The sequence below is a fragment of the Cryptomeria japonica genome, chromosome 4, assembly GCF_030272615.1.
Source record: "Cryptomeria japonica chromosome 4, Sugi_1.0, whole genome shotgun sequence".
Classification (NCBI taxonomy): domain Eukaryota; kingdom Viridiplantae; phylum Streptophyta; class Pinopsida; order Cupressales; family Cupressaceae; genus Cryptomeria; species Cryptomeria japonica.
In genome coordinates this window covers 313384887-313394800 of record NC_081408.1, presented here as the reverse complement: position 1 = coordinate 313394800, position 9914 = coordinate 313384887, and positions in this window count along the sequence as shown.

Sequence of the window (9914 nt, the reverse complement as noted above, 5' to 3'; positions counted from 1 at the left end):
TAGTTACAAGGTTGAAACTACAAACTCTACTGACATCTTGACAACCTTTGTCATTGATGCCAAAGGGGGAGTAGTGGGATGAGAAAATTCAACATCAAAGGAATCATATGCTCAGGGGGAGCACACACATTTTTGGTAACATTTTTGGACTTCACATTTTTGGATAATTTTTGGATACACTTTTGAAATTTCTCATGAGTGTTTCCATCAATGCCAAAGGGGGAGATTGTTGGTATATGCACACTCCAATGAGACATTGTAGGTGATTGAAGGTTTTGTCATTGATGGTAACCTTGCAATCCTATGGCACTGGCAAGGCATTATACCAATAAGGCATTACACTGGCAAGTTAGTGCACCAGCATCAGCAGATCACACTCTATACCGGCACAAAGAAAGGAAGTATACCGACATAGAGGCCAACAGGATTTTGTTATATTATATTTTGTAAAAAATTTGTAAGCCAACTTGGGATGTTGTAAAATGACTCTTATATATAAAAGAGATCATTGTAGACATTTTGTAAGTAAGGAAGTAAGTGAAGAAAGAGATGTATGCGAAATATTAAGGTAGACCTATTATGCGAAATATCAGTTGAAGGGTTTATGTAAGAAGCAGAGCAGCAACCGGTACTGGATTAGGCATTATAGATGCTATTGTAAAGCAGTACAAGATATTGGATTTGTATAATCCACATTGTAAGTCAGTGAGACTTTCCATTGAGCAGTGAGCTCTAGGCAGTTGGCCCTCCTACATGTGTAGGCCCCTATTGTAAGTACTATTCTCTTATTGGCCAGTGAGTGAATATTGTGGGTCACAAATCCCACTAAGCTTTTTCCCACACTAGGTTTCCTCGTTAAATCCTTGTGTTATGGTGTGCTTTTCATGTGGATGTTCTTAATTCTATTTATTACATTATTTCTTGCACACCGGTACACTGTTATAATATGTTCTGCATGTTTTAAGTTAAGAAATTCTAATTACTAGTTAGATACTGATTCACCCCCCCTCTCAGTATCTGTGGGATTCCTAACATTAACAGATTTCAAAATTTTTAGAAAAGTCTTCTCCAATAGCTCAAGATAAGTATCCCAACCAATTTTGAAAGTGCCCAAAATGGATACAAGTCCATTTAATATATGTGCAAATGACTCTTTCTCACACACCTTTGTCAATGTGGGCTTTCCAACCATATCCATACATTCTTTCTTATGTACATTGAGTGAATCCAACCAGGGACTTGCCAAGCCTCTAAGAATTTTGTCTCTTTCCTTCTCAAGAACAAAAAATTGGGCTTCCAAAATCAAAATTTGACCATCAATGGATGTAGTCAATGAAGTCAATCCATCAAAATAATTGGCTATATTTGTAATTTTCTCTTGAAATTATTTCATCTTCTTATCCACCTTAACTGTAAGTGTTAGATTCAATGTCAGTCCCAAAGACATTGAGAGGGGGGGGGGGGGGGGGGTGGGGTGAATCCGTGTCTAACTGGTGAATGGAATATTTGAACTTATTTATAACTTTGCAACCCAAATCAATGTACTGATAAGCAATAAATAATGTAGTAAATAGAAATAACTGAGACAACATAAATGCACACCATAACACATGATATTTTAATGAGGAAACCTGATGTGGGAAAAACCTCAGTGGGATTTGTGACCCACAATATTTACTCACTAGCCAATATGAATAAAAATTAATTACAATAAGGGCCTGCACATACAAGAAGGCCAACAACCTAGAGCTCACTGCTCAATAGAAGAGTCTCACTAGCTACAATAAGGATAATTAAATCCAATACAATGTACTACTCAAAAATAGAATCTCTAATGCCTGGTTCAGTACCGGTTTAAGCTCAGTCAGATACCTTAACCGAAAACCTTCGCTGTCCCCTATATCACCTCATACATAAATAATCTCCTACATACAAAATGACCTATGAGATCTCATACATATATGTCTTTACAATATACCAAGTCAGCTTACAAAAGATAATTATATTTACATTACAATTCACATAAACAAAACTTGTCTCATGTTAGTCTGAGTGCCAGTATACTTGTTTTTCGGTGTAATCTGGATGTTGTTGAATATGCCTTCTGATGTCTGTAGATGGTATCGATGTTGACCATGTTGTCGGTATGTGTGTAGAGAACTAATACCAGTTGGTTGCCATCAATGACAACATCAACCATTCTCACATGAGTTTAGAATGCCAACAATCTCCCCCTTTGGCATTGATGGCAAGACTCATGAGAAAAATCCAAAACTGCAATCCCAAAACTGAAATCCAAAAAGAAGTGTTCTCCTCCTGAGCAAGTGATCTCGTTTGTGCATATATTTTTCTCTTCACTACTCCCCCTTTGACATCAATGAAAAAGGATGTCAAAAAGAATACAAAATCTCTACCTCAAATTCTGTAACCGGTTGGTTACAATCTAAAAGATATTCACCAAAAATAAGTTCAAACTCTACATAAACTTGTTACTGTTAGAAAGAATTTTCTTAGTCTGTTGGATCATACTGGTTAGATAGAGCATCTCTTCTCTGGTGATATTTCTCCAGGGATTGTTTCCTTAGTTCATTCAACTTGCTGAGTAATAAGAATGTCCAATCTTGGGCCAAGTTTTCTCTTCATCTCCCGGTCCTTCAGCTTTATTCTTGCCTTTTCTTTCTCCAAGTTCTCCAATTTTTCTTCAAACATTCCCATTTCCTATTAAAAAACTGATGTAAGTTCTAAAGATCCTATCATATTGTCTGCTATATCATCAATCTCTTTTTGTGTTTTTTTAATCTTCTCATCATTGTCCTTTGTCAAATAGTGAGTCTTACAGGCTTCTCTATACAACTCCTTATACTCCAAAATTGTAGAATTGAGTACCGGTAATAATGAATCTAATTGCTCTGTACAATTTTTGATGGTTTTCTCAAAGAATTCACTCTTCTCTTTATCAACTCTCTCCTTAATTGTTCCTTCATTCACCTTCTCTAGAGTTAGAACATTTTTAGCAATGAATTTGGACAAGGTGTCCAATTTACCTAAATAATTGTCAATGTAATCTATCTTACATGTTGGTTTCATCCTCAAGATAGGTAGTGTGTCATGAATAACCTTAAATGACAAGGCATAGCAATCTATTATCCTTTTGATGGAATCCAAAAGAACATATATCACATTAGTAGGTCTAAATTCACCTATAGATATGTTCAGTTCAGTAATAGCTTTCCTCTCAGTAGATAATACTCCAATAACCTTAATTATTTCTTCCTTATTACCAACAATTGATTCATGTTTATTCACATTCTTTGTCGGTTTCTCTGTCTCAACATGAACCTTTTCCTTAGATTGTTTCTCAGTATTAGTTCCTTTATCTTCTGCTAGTGTCTCAGTATTCTGAGAGTCGGTAGTATTTGCTAGTGTCTCAGAGATCTTGATATTCTCACAATCGGCTGCCTTAATTTCTGCACTCTCCTTATCTACAATAATGTTTATATCATGTTTATCAACGTTCATAGAAAAAGGAATCTCTGAATCTGAGGTTAGTATTATCAAGAGTAACATCTTCAAATCCCATATCAGGTGGACTGATTGTATGCACCGGTGGGATATCCTGAGCTGGAGGTGGAAGATTATTTGTAATCTTTATTGTAGGAACACCACCAACTTTTCCTTTACCCTTATCCTTATCCTTCTAATATACCTTAAAGGTTTTTTCCATTTTTGGTTTTCTCCTTTCTTCTTGCTTTTCCTTTTCAACAAAGAATATATCCCATTTGTCTGCAGTCTCATCAGCAATCCTCTTAACTCTCCCAGCCATTAGGCTCACTTGTCGGTGTCCACTGACAAAAACTGACCGATTTGCCTCAGAAATTAATTTATCAATTTCCTCTTTTGAATTCACAAGATGTACCACCAATAATGCTTCAACTTTCAACTTCTTCTCAAGTTCCATTACTGATAATATTTTTTCTTCTAATTTTATATACAAATCATTTGGAAAATCATTTATTACTTCAATCAAAACCTTCTTATATATATCTAAATGCAAAATAATGCTCTCTTCTATTGTTTCCCTATCAGAATCCTTAAAATAATGATACAGTTTGTTTACATTAATCAGATTTCCTTCCTATTTTGTCTCATTAAATAGTTCTTCTAGAGTAGGGTTATCCGGTGTTTGTTTCTTCTTTGATGTAAGATTCTTCTTAGGTTCCCTAATTGTGTTTTTCTTCTTCCTTAGTGTTCTAGTTCTCTTGGGAGAAGGAGAAGATATTGATGAGCATTTTCTATTCTTCCTCTCTACTCTCTTGAATTTAGCTGCCTTTCCACTATCGGTATCAGAATAAGTGACAAGCAAAGAAACATGTGCTTCTGGTGTCAATCCTTCCAGTTTAGTAGAAGATATACCACTTAAGCTCATTACATTTTCTTTGACCTCCTTAGCCATGTTGGATACATCTCTGATAAAATTTTCTATCCTTTTTCTTTGCTTATGCATTGAAACAACATTCTCAAAGGTCTCAGCATTACCCAAAATTTCTTCAGATGGTTCTCTAGGTGCATCAAGTAGTATTTTTGCATATGTTTCAAGAATGGATAAATCAACTTCATAACCAATTTCAATAACCCAAATAGTTCTAGGGCTAACTTCTTCCATCCATGTCTCATCATGTTTAATAACAAAGAAGATTTGTTTGTCATACTTGTCAACTATACTTTGCGGAAACCTTTCTCTTGCCTTCATTTTGTTTGAAAAAGTTTTGAAATAATCTACAATGATATTGTCACAATCAGTGCCCATATCGGTGAAAGCTTCTAGAATCTGTTTTCCTACCGGGATGTCATATCCAAAATCCTTATGACCAATGTCGGGTATCTCTTTGGTGAAGTAAAGCATCAGACAAAAAAGTAGGTTGCCAAAGTGAAAAGTTCCTTTCTTGTCACCTTTAATCTTCTTCAAGTTATCAATCAATTCATCCTTAAGCCATTCACAAACATCAATTTTAGTGTTGTAGACACCTAAAAATGGTCAACGCTTGCGGAAGTCATACTTTAACATTTGCGCATTGCCTCATTTTAGGTTTTTGCATCACATTAACATTTCTCCTATGTCACGCACTTGATCTTTATCATTTGTGAGCATCGAGTCATTCTTCTGCATTCTTCATCTGTTTCGCTTTTGAATTAGGTCTTGTCGATAGCAATCTTTAATCATGATTTTGGTCGATCTTTGTCCTTGTCAATCTTTTCATATTGCGATCGATTCGTCATCGATCCTTGTCCTTTTTCAATCATGTCAATTTGGTCAATTTGTCATTGATTTTTGTCAACCAATTTCAATTAAATCATTTATCACATTGGTCATTTATCAATTCAAAATCATGATCGAATCGATATCAACTATCCTTTGTCAAGACCTAATTGTCATTCTCATTGCTAATTCATCTCTTTAGGGCTTCATGATTTCATCATTTAACCTTGCTTATCATTTTCTCCTTTAGGATTAATAAATTACTTATTTATCCTAAGTCTTCTCATTACAATTAAATGTTCATTTAATTGGCTAATTATTCCTCCTTGTAAATTAATTAATAAATGACAAATTATTAATTAATTTACCTAATTTCTAATTTTCATCAATTTCCTAATTTCTAATTTCTTAATTCCTCTTTTTCTAATTTTTCTAATTTCTTAATTCTTAAATTCAATTTCCACCTATTTCTCTCCTAAATTTATGGCAATGACATAGAAATTTGTCATAGAATTTGTCATAAATTGTCATAAATTCTTGACATAGAAATTTGTCATAGAATTTGTCATAAAATGCCATAAAATGTCATAAATTCTTGACATAGAAATTTGTCATGAATTGTCATAAGCCTTGCATAGCAATTTGTCATAGATATGTCATAACTTTGCTATTCTTGATTTGAATTTCCATTCAAATCACTATCATGCTAATCTTGTCATCTCTCCAATTCTTCTATAAATTGGATGATTTTCTTCAATCAAACCCTTCGAATCCTTAATCCCGAATTTCTATCAAACTACCGAATTTTCATTTCTAGTACTCTTGAGCTTTTTGCTTTCAATTGTGTGAGCACTTGTAGGTGAGATCCACAAACCCATTGAAGAGGAAAGAACAACAATGGAGCCGCATGGAAGAAGCATCTGAATTGTTATATGGTTTGCATGACATTTTCTTTTAAATGCTTTGTTTTTGTGCCTCTATTGAGTGTGCTTAGAATTAGGTTCATTTGCAATGAGTGTTCCTTTTGATTGAGTTATCATGTCTTGTGTTTTGATTGATCTACTTATCTTGTGATGATTCCTAATTTCTACGCTACAAGTGTTGTTCTTTACCATCTCATATGCACTATGAATATAAAGGCTAGAAACTGAATTCAATCTATTTGCATGTGTTACTCTATAGCCAAGTACCATACTCACATATCTCACATTTGCATCTCTAACATCATTGACTCTAAGGGATCTGTTGTCGGATGTAGCTCCGGTTAAGCTCATCACACCCTTGTTAGGTATTTTCTTGGTTTTGTTAGGCCTACTACTGGTTGAGGGTAAACCAATAACTATCTTAATTGCTTCCTTGGTTATTTTGCAAACTAACTCTAACCACATAAATTCACAATGGACTCTACTCAACACAAGGCGGACTACTTCCTTTGGAAATTCAGGAATTCTTAGAATTTCAAAAAAACCTAAGTCTTCAACAATCTGATGTTCAGGTTTAATCAGACCTTGCTCATTAGTAATAACATCATTAAACATTTTCTTCAAGTCCTTAGTCCCTATGTCTTCTATGTTGCAGTGGATATAGATTCTTGGGTCTTTAGCAAAAGTGACACCCTTCGGAATTTTTGAAAAAGCTCTAATAAAATCATCTTGTTTATCAATTTCAAGGATAATCTTGAATATAGGTCTAGGGCACTTGATGTTTGCTACCACAGTAGGGTTTGAAATAAACTTAGGTGCAGAATATGAAGATGCTATTTTGAAAGATAAATACCTCTTAACTTTAAATCCTTGAATGCCTGAAAGTCACTTCGCTGCTTCACCTTTAGATTGCCATTGCTCAATTTTGTGCTCTCTAAATGTTTCAATGCTTGGTGAGTCTAAATGAAGGTTTTTCGGTGTTATATAGCCAAAATGTTCTTCAAAAACTGCATTAAATGCTTGTCGGTTAAGAGAAAAATTAACACATCTTCCGGTAAAGAAGAAATGTATCTTCTTACCATCAATCAAGGGTAGAATGCATGATACCCCCTAAGGATTATTCCTTAGTTAGATGAAGAATCTCCTACCGGTGGAAGATTGCTCTGTTCTACTAGTGCAAAGATAGTTTCATCAACTTTTTGATCTCCCTTCTTATCCATTGTTTCAAAAATTCTTGCTTTATTTCGTTTACCTTTTCTTTTCCCTTCACAATAGATCCTTTATTGTTTGCCGGTATAGTCTTGCTTCTACAAAAATTTTCAATATACCCAATCTTGTTACATGCATAACAAGTTACATTATTCCTCTGAATAGCGTTTCCACATCCTTGACCAATTTGTGTTATGCATTGATTAGATAAATGCCCAAATCTACCACAAACATAGCATTTCACATTCATTCTGCAATTTTTTGAATTATGACCAACTTTGTTGCATTTGCAACATTGACCGGTGGGTAAGTTTGTATTATGATTATTTCTAAATCTGCACTGATTTTCTTTTTGACCAAACTTGTTGCAATTAAAACATTTCTCATTAAATTTATAAGCATGAGGTTGTCTTACCGGTTTACTGTGATCTTGATTATTTGTAGTCCTAGAACTTTGTCCATGTTAAAATCCAAGTCCAATTGTATCTCCATTAGGTTTTTGTCTTTTCAACATGTTATCAAGTCTTTCTGAACTTTTCTTGAATTTTTCTTTGTGTTCATTTGTAGTGATCAACTCATTTTCCAGAATGCCAATTTGTCTCCCAAGCTCATCTTTATCATGCTGCATGTGAATCAAATTTGTTTTTAGCATATAATTCTCATGACAAAGTCTCAAATTTTCATTTGCTCCATCATTAATTCTCCTATTCAAGTCTTCTTCATTCTTCTTTCTATCTTCAAGATCATTACATAGCCTCATGGTTAAATCTTGCATTTCATTCCTCATGTTAGTGTTCTCTTGTCTCAACTTATCTGCAATATCACTAAGAGTTTCCTTTTCATCATCATGTTTCTGCATTTGCTCATGAAGTTCCTTCCTCTTGTTTTGTGCTATGACTAGGTTCTCCTAAAGTCCTTTAATGAATTCCTTAGCAGCCCTCAGATCATCTTCAAGTTTGATATTCTTCAATTTTTCTGTATCAAAATCTTCAAGAGCTCCTTCCAACTATTTTCTCAAACTCTCCATCTATATCAGTTTTAGAATCTTTCTCAAGCTGTTAAGCTTTTGCAATACCACACTCTGATACCAATTGTTAGATTCAATGATAGTCCCAGAGACACTGAGAGGGGGGGGGATGAATTAGTGTCTAACCAATGAATGGAATATTTGAACTTATTTATAACTTTGCAACCCAAATCAATGTTCCGATAAGCAAGAAATAATGTAGTAAATAGAAATAACTGAGACAACATAAATGAACACCATAACACAAGATATTTTAACGAGGAAACCCAATGTGGGAAAAAACTGGGTGGGATTTGTGACCCACAATATTTACTCACTCGCCAATATGAATAAATATTACTTACAATAGGCGTCTACACATGCAAGAAGGCTAACAACCTAGAGCTCACTACTCAATAGAAGAGTCTAACTGACTACAATAAGGATAATTAAATCCAATATAGTGTACTACTCAAAAATAGCATCTCTAATGCCTGGTTTAGTACCAGTTTAAGCTCAGTCAGATACCTTACCTAAAACCTTCTCTGTGCACTATATCACCTCATACATAAATAATCCCATACATACAAAATGACCTATGAGATCTCATACATATATGAGTCTTTACAATATACCAAGTCAGCTTACAAAAGATAATTATATTTACAAGACAATTCACATAAAAAAAACTTCTCTCATGTCGGCCTGAGTGCCAGTATACTTCTTTGCCGATGTAATCTGGATACCACTGAATATGCTTGCCAGTGTTGATAGATGGTATCAGTGTTGACCCTATTATCGGTGTGTGTGTAGAGACCTAATATCAGTTGGTTGCCATCAATGACAACATCAATCATTCTTATATGAGTGTAGAATGCCAATAGTAAGTATATATATGTTACAACATACCCTATAAATATTTGTACATTGCTTCAAATAATTATCTATCAGTTTCATCTTTTCCTCAATCTTCTTCTTCTCAGATTCAATCACCTAATCAAATGCAGCTCTTTTAGCCTGAGTGAATTTTTCCAGTGCTTGTTGGTTTGAAATCTACAATAAGAATGTAAAATCCTTTGAAATGTGCTTAGTAATTATCTCAAGCTTGTTGGATGGGCTCGCTTCATTTTCAATCTTGCACTGCGGGATTAGTCTGTGTAAAACAGTGATTGATTGATCAATAATCCCTTTATCTGTAGATCCCTCGTTCATTAATTTTTGTGCTTCCATCATCATGAGTTCAATAGGACTCATCTCTATTATGTTTTTCTTTACAACCTATGAGGTGTCAATTGACAACAATGATGGACCAACTGCCAGTTCCTTGTTGGATTCTACTTTCTTCTCCTCTAATGATTTATCATTTATAGCTTCCTCACTTGCACCGGTGGCTTCACCACTTGGTGTAGTCTCTGTAACTGTCAGTTCCTCTATAGGAACTATAACCTCAACCTATACATTTGTATCCAAACGACTGTTATCCTTAATATTAGTATCCTATATAATATCAACCTTTATA